Here is an 18,605-nt window from a genome sequence, read left to right as displayed (position 1 = left end):
AGAGATTTTTCCATGTTATAACAGACCAGAGTTGGAGAGAGACTAAAGTTACCACAGCATCATTTCCAGCCACTGGCAGTCAGAATCAAGACAGCAAGTCTCCTAGAAGCACACTTGCCTCCTCTTCTGGTAACAGACACAAACCAATAGCTTAAGCTACACAAGAAAATGCTGCATGCCATCAGTTTGGACTTTTGTGTAGGGATGGGAAAAACACTTGCCAGGCACTGCTGTACTGGTATTAAACTGGGCATTGATGGCAGCGGGTGCAAAATTGTGCAAGTACATGGTCATCTAAGAGCAGTGCATGGCAAATGCCCAATGCTTAACAACAAGCATTGGCAAAGCCAGCACTTGTGGCCTGTGTATAACAGTACTTCATTGAACAAGCATAGTGCTAATAAATAGAGTGGAAGAAGTCAGACCTGGTTAAGACATTTTAATTACACTAGAAGATGGGTTTACACCCCCAATTAAGTCATTAACCTTTAGGAGACTGCTTTGAAAAAACACTGGCATGCACTTCGAGTGCAAAGTTGGATGATAAGGCTTCATTAAAGCAAGCTGAAGAGTTCCCAAGAGGAGTTGTTTTGGGCGGGAGGTGCTGGGACTGAGTGGGAATGGTGAGATTAGCATGGCCATGCTCAGTGAATGGGTGGGTAAATAACCAAACACCACTTACAAACTTTTTGTTCCTCCTCATATGCCATTTCTCCATGTCTGTACTCAAATGCAATAGTTTTGGCTTATAGGTGGAGCAAGCGACACCCAATAGCCCAAAGTAAAAATTATATCTACAGTTTTATATGGAATAGAAACTAGACTGTGCTCTCCAACAAGATGGTTATAATGATTTTAAGGAACATTGTGGAACCCTGCTTTGTCCAAGCCTGCAGGAACCCGCTATACAGCATATTAGAACTGAATTGGGTTTAACATTACTGTCAGCATAGGCGTCAATTAAAAAATAGTGCTATGCTTGAACATTTGAAAATCCTTTCAAAATACACGACTAGCTTACCTATGTGGTAGCATTTTAACACAAATTAATTATTAATAAGGGGGTGGATATGATTATTTGTATAGCGCCTATACACAATGTGTTTCAAAGCGCTTCAAGGCAAGGGAGGGAACACAAGAAAAATTCAAACAGTGAACATTTTTACAAGGCCTTGAACAATAAGACTGTGAAATGTACTATCGTACTCAGCCTTGCTACATTTCATATAGTACAAGAGCTAAGACACATATTGGGTAGGGAGGAGGTGGGTGGAAAGGGAAAGGGAACAGACAGGTATCTAACATACTAGGCCCGACAACATTTCTGATAGAGCCAGAGGATTACAAGAGGAGTGGGTGAGGGGGAGGAGAAGGAAGGAGAGGAACAAAACAAGCGACTATCGTACTAGGCCTGACGATATTCAGATAGTGCTGGAGAGGAAGAGGGAGGAAGAGAAACGAGAGGGGGGGTGGCAGACAAACAATGTAGCAATCATACTATGTCCGAGGACAATGGTGATCGAGTAAGTGCATAGAGTAAATAAGGGGGAGAGGAGAAAGTGAAAAGGAAGAAGGGGAGAAGAGGAGAGAACAGTGTGATCAATGAGAAAGAGAGGGGAGGCAAGTGGGGAAGAGACTAATGCAGTTTCAGAGTCTGATACCACATAAGGTTTGCAGGGAACAGCAAATGCAAGACAGGATTCGGGATGAAAATGGCACAGCATGATACAAGAGTCAAAAATATCCACAAAGAAAAAACAAGCATTTGGGTACACCACTGAAGTTTAGAGTTCCAATGACCACATACAATGCAAATAAAATTGGTCTTCAGACCACCCCCCATCTTCTCTGCTGTTTAAGTAGTTAATCCTTAAGTAACAATGTGGAACTGGCAAAATAGTGTAATAATCCTTCAAATGAAGACGTTAGGAAGGGAACATGAAGATATTTGTAAACTATTTGCAGCTGCAGCCATACGTTGTTTGTTTTCCTGATAAAAATATAGGGAGAATGTTTAAGATGTTCAGAATGAATTTACAGGGCACTCTTGAGGTGTTGGGGACACAGAAATCCCCGTGAACCAACAGAATATCTGTCATGCCATCACCAGGAAAAACTGCAGCTCCAATTCTACATTTTGACTCATTAGATGTTTTTGCGAACTCAGAGTCTGGGTATCTTTGTTCATAATGATAGTATATTAAAGACTGAAGCTACTGGAACCGTTGTTTAAATGTTTGATGGATTCCTGTTATATTTGCACCTTTATATTTTTGTTTATTGATCAAATATTTTTAATGCTTTGGATTGTAAATCTTTTTAGAAGTCAGTATGATTAATAATGATGCTGTTTTTACTAATTTGCCCTCATTGTGAATGTTTTTTTAATATACACAGTGTTAAAGGTTTACATAAACTTCACCACGCTTAAAATAAAAAATAAAACGATTGATCAGGGGTTCTTTGGATGACTTCTCTCAAGAAATGCATGTATCTCCCAAAATTCTAAAATCTTTATGGGCTCCTCACCACTCAAGTTCCAGGTATTGGGCCTCTTTTTAACACACATGCTGCAAGAGATGGTTTGTGGCCAAGTTAGATGTCACTGATAAGGGGGTATCGACCGATAGCCCTACAAACAAGTGCCAGGTCTGTACCCATTCACTATTGGATCATGCTCAGGATGTGCCCCAGAAATGTAGGCAGCAGACAGAAGCTAGCTGCAAGGAATCCAGCTCCCAATTTGATCAGGTGATTCAGTGCCTATGTGTAGTTGAAGATGAGCTGCACCGTCCTCTGCACAGACTGTAGATTTGACACACTTATACTAGATGACTGGGTTGCTAGACAGTCCTCCTTTGTCCATGAGCTGCCAATCATCAAAATGGATGTAGGCAGAGTATGGCACAAACTAAACAAAAATCCTGCATGATGAAAATGATTCTAAGGTGTTTGATGGTGAAGAAGAATGATTTCGTGGTATAAAGCCAGATAGATATAGGAACTGGGTTGCATATAAAGGGAAAAGGAGACCACCGGAATATAACAATACCAAAATATTACCTACTCAGGACATGGGGGGGGGGGATTGTGGCCAACAAGACATTGGTATGTGAGGAATAAGCCGTTAACATTTGGATAACATTACCAGGTTACGTTCACCATGAAAACAAAGAGAAAAAATAGTATTCAGTTAGATGAATGTAATCACAACATACGGTCTGTTAATATGGACAGTTTCAAAGTGCGCCAAAACGCAAACAATTTCGCTAGACCACTAGGGTAACAAATGTATTTAATGCACGGAGGACTACAAGAAAAACAAGTGTGCACGGGAAAATCCTGCACTTGTGATCATGCAGCGTTTCTGACAATGATTCAGTATTTGAAGCTATTACTATGGCATTACCTAACAACATCGTCTGAGATACAGCTGGCCATGTGGGAGTGATTCACCCGTGGAGTCCAAAAGGACAATGCTTACGTAAAACAAAAGTTAAGCAACTACTGCAGACCAGCATGTTTAAACTCAAGGGATTCCAACCTGGCAATGTAAATACAAGACACTCGATTTGGATTAAACAATAAGGCAAGGGACGGGGCATTAACTACGTACTTCATCCAAAATGTGAATCAATCAATGAAAACTATTGGAAAAGATCCAAGAAAACAATATTAACTACTGAGAAGATTTCAGAGGATTACGCATCTGAGAGTGGCAATGTGTTTAATGGAAGAGTGCTCTCCAGCACATACACAAATCTCTAGGCTAGGAACAGAAAGAAACAATCCAATCTGTAAACTGTCTCAAATCACAGCGTCATTACACAAAAAAAACCTACTCCACTTCTTAACATTTTCTTCAATGGTATTTATCAAAGGGCATACATAGATGTACATAAATGTGAAATCCAACCTAAGCATGTATCTTTAAATGTATTTGCATTTGTATTTTATTATATTTTATAACACCATAAAATAAACAGTACTTTATATTGATTTAAAATCTAATTAAACAATCCAATAGGTATTTACAGTGATTGTGGATTCTTTATGCAGACATCTTACTCAAATCTGCAAACAGAATGACATTCCCTCTCCCTATCCACCAACGGCAACGCCGTAAATTCTGCTACCATACGAACGCCTGGCTTTTAAATCCCCAGTGGCATCCGCAGGACTCCTCTGCACCTTTTTGATCACTTAACACAGTGTAATAGAACCATGCATTCCACTCTTGCATCACCAGTTTCTAACCTATTCATAGTGAATGTTGTATTCACATGCTTTCATACTGTGCCAAACTACCACTGCTGTAGTTTCAGTGTGCTTAGACATATTCGTGGAGTCGAAGTGTGATAATGATGTGGTTGCGGTTACTTTAAAAAATGACCTTGAAGAATCTCTAATTGCCATGGTAAATAATAAATCTGTAGATGGCATCTTAGAAGGATTCCTCCTTTTAATGTTAACTAAAGCAACTGGATCAGACTTTGGCAAACAGAAGTCTCCTTGTACCTCCGCTCTCCATCAAGTCTTTGGTATAGTTTACAATCAGAGGGTCACTAAGATTCCTACATTCGTAGCAGCCATTGGCACACCAAGACTCTAATCTTGGTAAGTTACGGACGTAAATCTATGCATTGTTATCCACCTGCACATTTTCAGTGGTCTTGAAATGCACTCAATTTCGTTAGACTTAACACTCTGCGATTAGCTTCAAAACAGCACCAACCAGCACGGATCCCTGAGGATGGAACCACCATACAAAAAAGGCAGACCAAGTTGTCTTCTGCTGAGCATGGCACACATGCTTCTTTAGGATATCCTTCAAAATTGTTAACATGGTCTATAAGCATGTTCGCCTCCTCAGAAACCAGTACCAGAGCATGACTGTCGGCATAAACACTAATGTACTGGAAAAATGTCAGGGTCCATGGCTCAGACCACCACAAGTGAAATGCAAAGGAGCTTCAAGAGGCCTTGGAAATATATGACAACAAAGGCACATTCCCCCCTAACCAATCTCTGCAAAAAAAGAGGCACATGGGATATACACAATGCTGATCCTGTCTGAGTTCCGGAATTCCGAACACATTTAAAGCATTGCTACAGTCCTGCACCTAAAATATTTCAGTAATCAATCACTTAATTCAATAAAGCCAATTGGAACTCGTCTCAGTAGAATAAAGCACACAAAGTCTAGACTCTCAAATGTACGCCAGTTTCACGACTCTCCCACTCCCAAACAATCAGACAGATGCAGCTAGATGAAATGAGAAATCGCCATTAAAGTTATTTTATTGCTGCCTTAAATGTTTGCCTTGCATAACCCATCAATCAACTACTTGCTAACGGAAAACATTGTATCTCGAAACAGACCATCACTATAACATCAAAAACATCTGGCCTTAAACTCGTTGAAACCCTCAACTACCATCCTATTCTGAGCTGCCCTAACTTTCTAAAAGGAGACTAAAAGCTACATAGCATGCAGTGCCTCGCCTCCATTGATGCCGGTGAGCCTTCTAGTGGGTCTCACAGGCTACTGAGATTACGGAATGAGAGTAATGGAGTATGGCATTAGCTGTGCAAGTAACAATCAAGGTAAATGCATCCGATAGAAGAGCTGGTGATCGGTAGCAAATAAAGTGGAAGCCACTATTGAAAGCTAGTAGGCTGCAGTGCCTTGGCAGCTCTGAAGAAAAATACAATGCAAAGGCAGAAAAGGCCTCCGAGTCTCATCAACTCTACGCATGTAACAGTTTGGTCTCTTAAAATGGAACACTTGCTAGGGCGCAGAGAGCGCAACAATAAATGGCATTAGGAAGATAAAGGGTGAAGCTGCAAAGATGGTGGTGCAGGTGCAGAATGTGTTGGGAAATTATGTGGTGCATTTCTATTGGGATAGCTAATAACTAGCCAATTAAAGAGGAATCAAGACATCAGTGAGGGAAAGGGGAGACGCGCAGAAATGGTAACAGGGCTATGCATTCATTTATAGATGTTGTGACGAATCGTGAGTATTCGTCCCTTCTCCCCACGGGCGAGCCACCCCCTTTGAAGCTAGAGAAGTGAGCCCCCTCCGCAAGACCCTCTCTAGGGGTCTGGGCAAGTGGGACCTCACTGGGAGTGACTACCCCTTGGGAGACCAGGACTCCCATTCCCAAAGTGAACACCCTTATGCAGGGCGTATATGGGGCTGCCTCCCATCCGCCGTTGTTCGCTGGACACGGCCATTTACAGAAATGCAGAGGGCGGTACGCATGTGAAGCCGGAAATGAAGAAATGAGAAAGCAAAGGAACATAACCCGAGCGCGTGGCGATTCCTGCAAGGTCACCCAATTGTTGAAGAATGGAGAGCCCACTGGATGAGAACGTATCAACAGGATTAGAAGTTCAGAGTGCTGAGTGAACCAAGCAAGGAGAGAAAGAGTGGATGAAAAAGATACCAAGATTGGGTAACTCTCAACCCTGATAAAACAAGGAAACTACATGAAATAAAAAAAAAGGTGACTAAGAGAGTATCTCAAAGAGAATAATGATATGTGTCGCACTTTCAGGAAGACATCTTTGAACAGTTGGGAGGAGCTACAAAAGCTCATGAAGAAAGCCTAACAAGAGTGTCAGAAGAGATTACCATAAGTAACGTATTTTCTAAAGAGAGACATTTGCATATTGAAGATGTGTGTGGAACAAGGAAACCCTGAACAAAAGCCTAAAGACAAATGGCCAAGGGGAGACAGCCAGAAGAGAAACCTTATTTTGCCCCCTTTTAGTTGTTACTGTTATTGATACGGTCAGGTAGATTTAGATTCTGAATGAGGACATTTTGCGTTTGGAATTTACGATGTCAGATAAGCACCTTTAGTATAATTTAGTTATGTGGGTTTGCCCCCCCCCCCGTTAGCAATAGGGTGAGATAGGCCTTTTTCCTTATTATTTAAATAGAAACATTGGAATGTCCACCCTCTGTCCGACCCACCACAATGCACAGCGTGATAAGAAAAGAAAGACATAGCCTTGCAATACTCATGAGAAAGGTGAGAACCATGCTTTCAGCTGAAGAGAGGATTGCTGTGCATCATGTGATTAAATGTAATTCGTTCTATTAAATACCAAGTAAGAATGATACTTTACACTGGAAAATAGCATGCGATTCATTTTAAACCAACAGAGCAAAGTAAAAACATTTAAATCCTTAAATCCATAGGGTGTTCTTACATTATGATCTTGCGTGATGGTTTAACTTTAGAATGCATAAATGACTGTGTATAGAAAAGCAGGACAAATAGAATCTTTTTTCTGCTGACGCAGGTCACGGAATATCACAGGCCCAAAAGCTGAAAGCATTCCATAAGTGTAAATGGCTTTTCAAAGGAAGCCATAATTCAACAGATATCCATTTATCCTAGATCACATGTTATCTGGAAATAGGCAATGCCATGGGAAAAAGAAACCAGAGAAACCCTGGAGCCATCCTTATGTGAAAGAGACAAAAGGAAATAAGTGTGTGTGCGATGTGTCATTTTCCAATGGAGCTACAGACCAATCAAATACACAGACCAATGTTGTACTCACCTTTCCCTTATTGATGGCGGGGTCCATCCTAACCCTGGTCAACTTCACCCTCTAAATGGAACCTCTGTGGGAACTCCTCACCAACACTGACATAAAGATACACCAATAAGGAGATGACAGGAAGCTCGTTCTTTAAGATCAACTGCATATAAGACATCCATCAATTGAAGAATTGTCTGTCCATTAATGAAGCCTGAACGTCAAGCACCTCCAGAAGTTCAACCCGACAAAGACCGAATTCAGTCTCCTAGCAAACCCCACCAAGCATTACACAGTCCAGAATTGGCTGACTGACATGAAGCCCATTCAGGTTCATGCCTCAACTCTCCCCGATGTAAAATAGATCTAATTTATGATTAACTGTGGCCTCTCATTCAAAGCATTACACGCCAAGAAGGTTTAAGTTACTTATTTGTAACTCTTGTTCTCCAGAATGAATCTGGCATGGATTGACATGCTCATGAATATTCCCAGTTGTCAGGCAGGAATCTTCGGTAAAAGAAAAACAGTTTCACTTTAGCTTTAAATATTGTATTTCTCCTCTAAACCAATCACTATCCTTTGGGTCATACTGCCCCCATCCAATGACAAGTCTTCTACCTAAGCTCCATCCCTGGTGGCCGTTTTCAGATTTGGTAAGCACGTCAAGTGGTAGTATGAAGAGCCACAGCAGTGCAGGAGGCAGGGTTCACATGTGAATCCATGCCTGTCCCATGCTGGAGAACAACAGGTAAGTAACTTAAACCTTCTCCAGCATGGGGTCTGGCATGGATTTACATGCTCATACATACGATGATACAGCAGTACACATACAAAACCACGGGAGGTGGCAAGGCTCAACAGAAGCAATAAACACTCACCCCTGGAACAGACTCGCCTCAAGTGTACAGGTTGCGTACCACCACTTGGCCGACCCGGGCTCCTCCTTGGAATCCCTATCGAAGCAGTAGAACCTCATGAAGATTTGCGTGGACCTCCATGTAGCAGCACTGCAGATGTCGAGCAGGGGCACACCAGAGAGAAACGCTGTCATTGCTGCGATGGCACTGGTGGAGTGGGATCTCAGGCAACCCGGAAGAGGCCTATTAGCCAGTTGATGACAGTGCATGATGCAGCCTGAGAGCCATCTGGATATGCAAACCTTCAACAAGCCATACCGTGATTCACAGGTCCAAAATTGACAAAACAACGGAGAGGTTTTTTTGCGAAAACTCTTTGTGCGTGCCACATAAAATTACAAGGCATGAGCAACGCCCAGCAAATTCACGCCTTTTCCGCTGGCCATGACGGATTCGGGAAGAAGACAGGCAACACCAAAGGCTCATTGAGGTGGAACTCCGACTTCACTTTCGGCATAAAAGGTGGGGTGTGTACGCAGTAACCCCCTTGTAGCGTGTAAGGAAAAGTATGACAGTTTGCAGGAAAGGGCCTGAATCTCCCCGACCAGTCAGGCTGAGGTGATCGCCACAAGGAAAGCAGTCTTCCACAAGAGGAACTTCAGGGCAGCCAGATGCTTTGGCTCCAAGGGTGCCCCCTATGAGTTATTATCACATTGAGTTCCGAAGCAGGAGCCGCAGCCTTTACTGGCGAAAAAGTCCTCAAGAGGCCCCTGATGAAATCCGTGATGAGTCTGTGAGACCACAGGGAAGAACTATTCGCTGTCCTGATGTAACAGGATATGCCGGCCAAGTGCACCTTGATAGAGGCGGGAGCCAGTCCAGCCTTGGCCAAGGTAAGCAGGTATGGTAGAGCTGCGGGGCTGTGACACGCAGGGGAGTGATCTTCTGCGCCAGGCATAATACAGAGAATCGCTTCCATATATGGCTGTAGCACTTTAATGTGGAAGATGCTCTGGCTTTGGCCAGGATGTCCTTACATTCCAATGACAAAGAATAATGTCCAAATTCTAGGGCTGCAGGAGCCAGGCCCCGAGGTTCAGCGACGCTGGGTCATGGTGTAGAATCGCTCCTCCTCCTATGGAGAAACGATGGGAAGTAGCGGCAGCCTCATGGACGGCGCCATCGACAGGAGTAGCAGGTCCAGACACCATATTGTGCCTTCAAACACTTGTGGATAGGCACGTTCTAAAAGCCACATATCACATCTATCGCGGCCACGCCAGAGCGTCAAGGGTCATCCGAAGTGATACTGTGTGAGTGTGTTGATTACTCCTAGAAGGAGTAGGAATGGAGGAAAGGCGTAAAGGAAGAGTCCCTCCTCTAGGAACGAGAAAGCATCCCTTGTGTTTATCAGCTGAAGGAACCAGCTGGCGAACCTCTGACACTTGGAGTTCATCGCCGTCACGAAGAGGTTGATCTGGGGCTGACCCCATTTGTGGAATAGACGATCCACCTGGTCCTGGTGATGCTCCCACACAAGGCAAGAAAGTAGTTCCCTGCTGAGCGAGTCTGAAATGGTGTTCTTTGTGCCCACCAGGTAGAAAGTGACGACAAACATGTCCTTATGAACAGCCCAGAACTACAGCTCCTGGGCCTCCTTGGAGAAATCAGGAGAGTATGTCCCACCCTGCTTCCGGATATAGAACACGGTTGTGGTGTTGTCCGTGAAGATCCTCACCACCTTGCCCTTTAGCGACGCAGGAAGGACTTGAGGGCCCAGAAGACGACCTGAAGCTCCAGGACATTGATGGGAAGAGCCTTTTCTTCTGCCAGCCAGTGGCCTCTGGTGTGTAACTGTCTGATGTGGGCTCCCGAACCTTCCAAGGAAGCATCCGTGGTGACCGTCTCCGGGTGCGGAGGGACTTGGAAAGGCACCCCTTCTGAGAGGTGAAGGTGCACGCCCCACCACTGTATCGCATAACAGAACTCATTGTTGATGATGATCTTGTCCATCCAGTATCCTGAGAACTGCAGCCACCTTGCATCCAGAAACTCCTAGAGAGGTCTCATCTGCAGTCTGCAAAGGCGGACGAGGTTGCTGCAGGAGGACATCATGCCCAGCATGGACTTGACGGCTCGCACTGTAGCCAACCGTGCCGCCGACAGGTGCTGTGCTTTCCCCAGGATGGCTACCAACCTCTCTTCCGGGGTGACACCAGACATGTTACTGTGTTGAGTCGGGCACACAGAAACAGAGCGTTCTGCGATGGCTCCAAGCAGAACTTTGAATAATTTATGAAAAATCCCAGATCCATCTGCAGACAGACGGTGCTTGTCGTGTGTTCGCTCACCAGCGTGTAGGAGACGGATCCAACGAGCCAATCGTCCAGATCAGAGTGGACGTGGATGTCCTCGAGACATAGGTGCAACGCCACCTGAGCCAACTACTTTGTGAAGACCCTTGGGGCGGACTTCAAGCCGAAGGGGAGTGCCTTGAACTGATAGTGTCGTCCCTGAACTACGAACCGCAGGAATCCCCATTCACTGGAAACATTTGAGGCGTTTCCAGTGAATGGGGATGTGGAAGTAGGCATCCTCCAGATCCAGTAACGCCAGGAAGTTGCCTTGTTCCAGCTGGCCGAGCATGTACTGCAACGTGACCATCCTGAACTTCTGGGACTTCACTTGTTGAAGCGTCTCAGGTCCAGAATCGGCCTCCGCACTCCTGTCTTCATTCAGACCAGAAAGTATCTGGAGTACACTCCAGAGCCCCGGAGGCGCTGAGGTACAGGCTCCATCGATCCGTTTTTAACATGGTGTAGCCCTCATGCGTGCTGTTCTTGTCGAACCACAAGACGTATACAAGGACAACTGCGTTGGAACTCCAAGGTGTGCCCCAGTCCGAGAGCGTCCAGCACCCATCTGTCAGTGGTGGTGGGTCTTTCACACGCTGACGAACCTTGCCAGCCGGCCTTCTACTGGGTGCATAAGTGGGGGCCTGAATCCACAGCCGGTTCATGCCTGTTTTGGTGTCGGGGCGTTGCCCTGCGGATGGCACCAGTGATGACCTATGCTACCATATGCCTGTGAGCGACCTCTGTACGCCTCTTGCGTCGTGGAGCGGGAAGGTTGTATTATCCCTTGGAGGACATGCCAGACTTTCGTCTGGAGGAATAAAATAACAATCGTTTCTGCAGGGTACACAGTGAACGCGCAGTATCTGTGTCCGTCTTGATCACTTGTAGAGACTCATCGACGGTCTTGCCAAACAGGTTCTCACCATCAAATGGCATGTCCAACACTTTAGACTAAATGTCTGGTCTGAAGTTGGTGGTTTTGAGCCCTGCCTGCTGCCGAAGAGACACTCTGTTGCCCATTTGCCGGAAACCTGTGTCTGCGATGTCCACTGCCACTGTAACCGCATGGTCCAAGGCCACTTTCCCTTCCTGGAACAGCACCAGAGCTTTCACTTTCTTATCTTCAGGTAAGAAGTCCAGAATAGGACGCTGTTTATACCATAGTTCCTTGTCATAGCAGGACAAAATGGCCAGAGTGCCAGCAGGTTTAATGGTGCTGGCAACAGTGTATATGATCCCTTTCCCCATTGCGTCCAGTTTCTTCCCCTCCTGGTCCGATGGTACCATAGACGAAGACAACGGCTTTGCCGATTGTTTTCTGCCCACGGCTGAGACAACAGAATCTGGAAACAAGGGGGCCATGTCTGGGACCCTGTATTTCTTCTCAAGCCTATCCCGCCTAAACATACACACTGTTCTCATCTCAGAAGCAATCAATAAGGACATTTTAAAACCTTTGGCTCTGATGTCAAATGAGTCTTTTAGCACTTTTGTTTCGCCTGACAATCTACCTCATGGTTCTGGTGGTTACTGTTGTTCTACCATTGTTGCAATTGGAGTTGAACTGATGTTTCTTTTGCTCGCATACTCATCTTTTAATTTTTTTGATGTATGACAATTTTTACTTTATTTACAATGATTAGAAATTTGTTTTAAGTGATTTTGTTGATGTTTCTGTTTAGGAAACAATGATGAATTTGGATTTACTAGCTTTACATTGTTTGATTAGTAGATTTGTTAAATATGAAATTAAAATGTATTGTAATACATAACTTATATCGCTAATAAAAATATATTAGACATTCAAATGTATTTTAATTTTTGTCAAAGGCAATTGTATAACCATAACACAATAAATTAAAAAAAAAACAAGCTATGGAGATTTTACTTGTAACATTACAAATGCCTAGAGATGAATAGAATACTATATACATTTATATTATGCTGAAATATGTAAACACGAATTAATTCTGTGTGGGAAATACTCGCAATAATATGTGCAGCTCCAAGGTAACGGAAACTTCGTGCTAGCTTCTCAGACAAATCTACACGTAATGGCCGATCATTGGCGTGAATTTAATTGTTGATGTCAAGGGTCGAGTTGTTTGGGCACCACAGTTAACACGATAGACCTGTGACTAGGCCATTAATGCACTCGTTGCAAGATCACATTTCCTCCTGCCTTGTCTTTCTACGTAGACCAGCACTATTTTTTAATTGGCCCAATAAATCATATCACAAACACCGAACCTCAATTTCGTGTAAGTGCTTTCCCTCGCCGCCACTTTGCATAAGTTAAAAGGTTGGGAGTGTTGCCGTTGGCTCAGCAACTCCCTGGAAAACCACATGAGACAGGTTTGATTATAATTCGGACAGTTTTGTTAATGCTACTTTTCCTGCCACAGTAATCATGAAAAGAAACTGCATAGAGTCGAAGGAATTCTTGTTTTGTGCTATTTTTATAGTGAGTCCTCTCGCAAGAGGGACTCAATTAGATAACACTGCCCCACCAGCCAAAGGGTCACTCTGGGAGTAACGTACACTTTCACAAGAGCAGTCTGAGAACGTGTACCCTGTCTGGTCAGTTCACTTTAGGAAGCCCTCTTTCGAAATGTTATTTGTTATGGCTATTTTGTAGCACTGTTTTAACAGAGGGAAGCAGTTAGCATTCTTTTCGATGTTAATCGCTTTGAATATTTTTTTGTCTATCTCAGCCCCAGTCTTTGCAAACATGACTCACAGTAGGGGATTTTAGGATGCTTCCCCCCCAAACTGACACAGCTTTATGGTATTCTAAAGGAACTGTTTCACTAGATTGCTGCATCAGCCAATACCCAACACTAGCACAGACTTTTAGTCCGCTCCAATGACCTGCCCCTAAAAATAAGGAATGTACATTCGCCTTCTCTGTAGGTTATGGCACAACAGACCCCTTCAGGCAGATATAGAACTGAAGTGGTCCAGGTGTACCTAGGGCCCACCGACTCCCAGAACAAACTGATGTATTATTGTCAATTAAGTGACGCTTTAAATGCTGCCTATAAGCCAAAACTATTGGCAGGTAAAGAGAAGATAGAGAGATGGGATATGACAAGAGAAACAACCTGTTATTTAACCCACCCACCCCTCACCCACACAAGTCCCTTTGACCACTGCCACTTACTACCTCTGCCTATTCCCACTCAAAACACTCCCCCTTTGCCCCACCACGGTCTGGGGTCACTTCGTGCTTCTAGGGTATGCCACTGTTATTTTTAAGTAGTCTTCTGACATGCAATAGCTAAATTGCAGCTGTAAATAATCTCCTGCTGTGATAAAAATATATTAACCAAATGTTCGTTCAGCCCCTTAATTTATAAGCAATATGTCTGTTACTGACAAAAACAAGCATCGTTAAAGCCAACAAATTAGGCTCTTGTATTTGTCAGACACTGCCATAACATGCCTGGGTACTAAGAATGTATCACCTGTTGCCATCTTTGCCAGCTGTTGCCTGAAGTGTTTGTATGGCAATGCATGGAAATACCTGTCCTACACCTACACAAAAGTCAGAACTGTTGGCCTTGCCAAAGGTTTGTTAATGCATGCCATCCCTTTTTTTTACCTCTGAAGAAATATGTTAAAATATGCTTTCTTAGTTCTTGAATGAAACAAGAAGCTAGACTTTGGTAAATGGATAGGGGCAGAGTAATGTGCAAACATGCTCAATATTATACTACACTAAAGTGCCTAAACCTGTTTTAACGTGGGTGGAAAAGTTCCTCGAATATATTTCCAGAACTAATAAATTGGTTAACACTGCCCAACCACCTATTCAGAAAGGGCAATCCAAAAACGAGAATTCTTTAATTGAGACCTACAATGTCTGTGGAAAAGAGTTTAAAAGTGTACTAAACTTTATACATATAACAAAACGTTATCAATAATAGCCCCAAACAGATAGACTGATTAAACACACCTACCAGGCTGGAATTTAATAACCTTTAGGGAGAACACCTGTGAAATGAGGTGCTACGGCGTAATGGGGCACATTCATCCATAGCCTATTGATAAAAAACAGCATAACCTTCAATCCAGTAACGACACTCCACTATGAAGGGTAAGGAAGTTGATGTTGCCAATAGCTTTAGCAGTAATGCAGGGAGTTCGAGGGCTATGCAGGTGGTACGGGGCAAAACATTTGGCGTGGCCCCCTTGCTATTTTATTTTACACAGCGCCAGCAGCACAGCGAATAGGAGATGCAAACACTCCATTTGATTTTATGAATGGAAGGCAAATATATTTAATGAAGCCATGTGATGCAGCTGGGCCAAGCTAACCAGTAGCTGTTGGTTCATTGTACATAAAACGTAGACTGAACACATTGAAAATCTCGCAAATATCATATCATAACTGGCCAATATATGTCATATTCCACCAGTATCTAGGGTCATGAACCATGAGCCTACCTTGTACACTCTAGTCAGATGAACTCTGTCCACATTAATTCAACTGTGAGCTTCAGAATTACAGCACGGCCCTCTGGATGGCTTCTGTGGAACTGGACCTAACCACTGGACTGGACAATGGACCCTCAACCAAGGTTGGACTATCAGGACGCCTTCTTTGGTGTTTGGTGCCGGGAAACCCACCGGCAGACCTTCCACTGCACCCAACAAACTGGGGTCTTCTTCGGCGGGAAAAAGTGGTGAGATGTCATGTCAGGGATGTCCCTTGAAAAATTCTTTGATCAGGTGGTGTTAGGGAGAATTCTCTGTAAGGCTAATTTCCCAAACCTAGTGAGTCCCCCAGCAGGTTTGCTGGATTTTTTGGGGTTATTTTTTTCTCTCCTGCTAAGAGTGAGATTCTTTTGCTCCCACTCTTAGACATGATTTGAGGTGTTCCTTTAACTTTCCATGTGTTTTATGGGCTATGGGGTCTTTTACTCCATAGAGTCTCATGTGTTTTTTTGATGTGGGTTACACAGCACCCTCAGTGCCGTAACCCAGGGGTGTCATAGTGACCCCCCACCATAGACTCCATACCCTGGGACTGACTACTGTCTCCCAGGGCATGTAAAGTCACCATTGGCTTTGCTAGTCCCAAATTATGAACAGAAACCAGTACAAACCATCATATTGTGGACGTACTGGCCGGGGCAATTCGATTGCCCCGGGGTCTGTTCGAGGGGGCACGTCTCTGTCCCCCCTGATCGAGTTTTGGCTGGTGGCAGTGGATACTACTTTTTATATTCGACCGTGAATATATCTCTATGGGATTTTCCCATTGTTCGAGGCTACCAACTTTAATTATTTAATTCTTATAGCCTCGAACATACTGCTGGTTTATTTATTTAATATTAATTCGCCGGTTGGTATTTTTCGCCAGAACTCGATTCTAAAATGGCATTTGTGTTCTCTTCTGTGACTCCAACCCAAGTCGAGCCCTTTGTTCCACTTTTTGGCAGGCTTCTCCACAGAAGCCTCCAAAAGTGGTGCCACTCTGTCTGGGTACCACAGGGGGTGTGGGAGGGGGTTTAGGCACTCTGGAATGAGTTACCTTGGTAACTCAAGTCGCACTCTTGTGTGATTGGCCCAAGTGGTGAGCTGGCCGCCTCACCACTTACCATGTTTGATTGATAGCTAGGCTGAGTGACAGGAGGGAGAGGATGAGTCGGCCTGCAATGACGACACCACCGGTGGAGCCCTGCTGAACCGTCTCACCACTTTTCCCAACGACAGAGGAGATCTCCAGCCCGGAGAGTCTTCTTCCTTCGACTGGTGGGGATAACCAGTCTACCTTCTTTTCGCCTTCCTGGAGCATCTCGTGGCCGCCTTGCCTGTGCCAAGCACCCCGGCAACCGGGATACCACGTTTTCACCACTACCGCAAACCGAAAGGGTAGTACCTTTGTACCGGAGAGCTCCGCGACTGGTTTCTTTCCTGGCAGTGCAATGACCTTCATCCTTCCTCCACGACGAGATCTTCTCTTCCTCTGGACGACGCTGCGACTTGCACCCGCTGCCAGGAACAACTGCCCCCGCTGGAGGATCCTCTCCATTTAAGGTACCGTGTTCCGCCTGGCTTCCCTTGCGACCGTTTGAACGGGGTGTATTAAATCCTTGTCTCTCGAACCTGGGTTAGCCTGGGACACCTTAGCTAACTTTCCTGCACTGAACTAAACCTTTTTTGAACTACCTCCACAAACTTTGAAGACTCTGTGTAACTGTCTGATCTTGGGCATCTTCCGCCTGGCTCCCTTGAAAGTGGGCCTGGCACCTAAACTTCCTTGCTCAACAGTAGACTGTGCCTTCCTAACTTGCTGTGGTTCTTTAAAAAGTGTTTAGTGTGTAGGCTTCCATAATTCTGCTTTTCCCTCCCTTTTTATTTAACTTGTTGGAGTGCCATCGCACGTTAAGCGCTCACCTCTGTCTGGAAATAAGTGGTGTTAACTAAGACTTGTCCAACAAGTAATCAGGGATGTAGATATGATAATAGTGATTGTGTTTTGAACTTATCTTACCAATTTAGTGCTAGTGTGTTTTATTAGTGTGTGTTAAATAAATAATTATATACTTTTACACCCAAGCTCTGGTCAGTGTTTGCTTGCACTACTGTATTTCTGTACCTATTTTGCATGCTCTGTATACTGCCTAACTCTTGTTGAGGGATGTTTGACTGCTCAGCCACAGCTACCAAGTGAATCTGTGTGGTACAGACTGCTACCAAGTTGGTTTACTGCCAAATACCTGTAGTCTTAAATCTTTTGCAGTGGTCCCCAAGGGAACTGCACAGGTTTCTGCCTAACAGGTGGAACATTCGCAGCTCTGGGTGTCAAACAGCACTATGCCAGGGTACCCCATCATCTGGGCGATATACGTCAGTTTGGCCTCCAGGGGTCACAAACACTCCTACGGACCCTGGGCGACACAAATAGACTTCTTTGGATCGAGATGTCCAAGCACTCCTCTTCTGGACTCACAAAGACGCCTTCTGTGGATGGCAGACACACCGACTGGCTTCCAGGATACTGCTGATGAAGAGCAGCTAGTGCATGATGGTCCCTCGAAGTTCATGAAGAGGTCACCTAACCAGGTCCTCTCTTGATTCCGCCTTTGGGTCAGCTCAGCAGTCTTCGGATTCCTTGAAGAAATGCAACTGCAGATCCATTACCCTGACTGGACCCAGGATTCAAGCATCGGGTTTCAGCTTCAGAGCAAATTACATTGGTTCCCTATTTACTCAGGCCGAGCCAGGCTCAGACAGCCAATCGTACACATGTGCATTCATGCAGGCAGGCAGCCAATCTGGCATTCAGACCATTCACCCAACCCAGACACCCAGAACACAGAATGTGGATTGGAGTAAGCACCAAGCCATACAGAATACTACACTGCATTCACCCCAGTTTCAGTCAGGGCTGGCCCAAGCATTGTGTCACACAACCAAAACCAGACACCCACAACAAAGAATGTGAGTTGACTTCAGACCCCAATTATACAAGTCCCACCCCGAAGGGTGTAAGGACAACACACAGCCCCTAGGAAGGTTCTAGTCCTGGGCTTCACAACATACGGCACACAGCCAAATGCGGCCCTCCAGCCCGCCGTATGCGGCCCACCAACAGTGTTTACTTTTGTAATGAGATACAGCCCACTTCAAGCAGTCAGCCGCATTTCATTACATAAGTAAACAAACAGTTTGCACAAGATCATTACTGTCCCTCTTTTGGCTCAGTACAAACGTGACGAACCTCATTAAAAAAGTATAGGTATGTAACAGGTGTGCTGAGCCCATAGAGGACCAGCAATGTGGGTAAAGAGGCTTAAAGGGAGGAGCAGTCGCAGCC

The 18,605-nt window shown here is 44.6% G+C and overlaps 1 protein-coding gene across 3 annotated transcripts in view; it reads right to left on the bottom strand.

Annotated features, from left to right (window-relative positions):
* The window catches only part of WDR70 (WD repeat domain 70), a 2,341,596-nt gene that overhangs the window by 1,347,448 nt on the left and 975,543 nt on the right, over window positions 1-18,605 (bottom strand). The gene's annotated exons all lie outside the window — the stretch shown is intronic.

Source organism: Ambystoma mexicanum, chromosome 6p (genome assembly GCF_040938575.1).
Source record: "Ambystoma mexicanum isolate Mex_15411 chromosome 6p, UKY_AmexF1_1, whole genome shotgun sequence".
NCBI lineage: Eukaryota > Metazoa > Chordata > Amphibia > Caudata > Ambystomatidae > Ambystoma > Ambystoma mexicanum.
The sequence above is the reverse complement of the archived record's forward strand: the minus strand, read 5'-3'. Positions and strand labels throughout refer to the sequence as shown.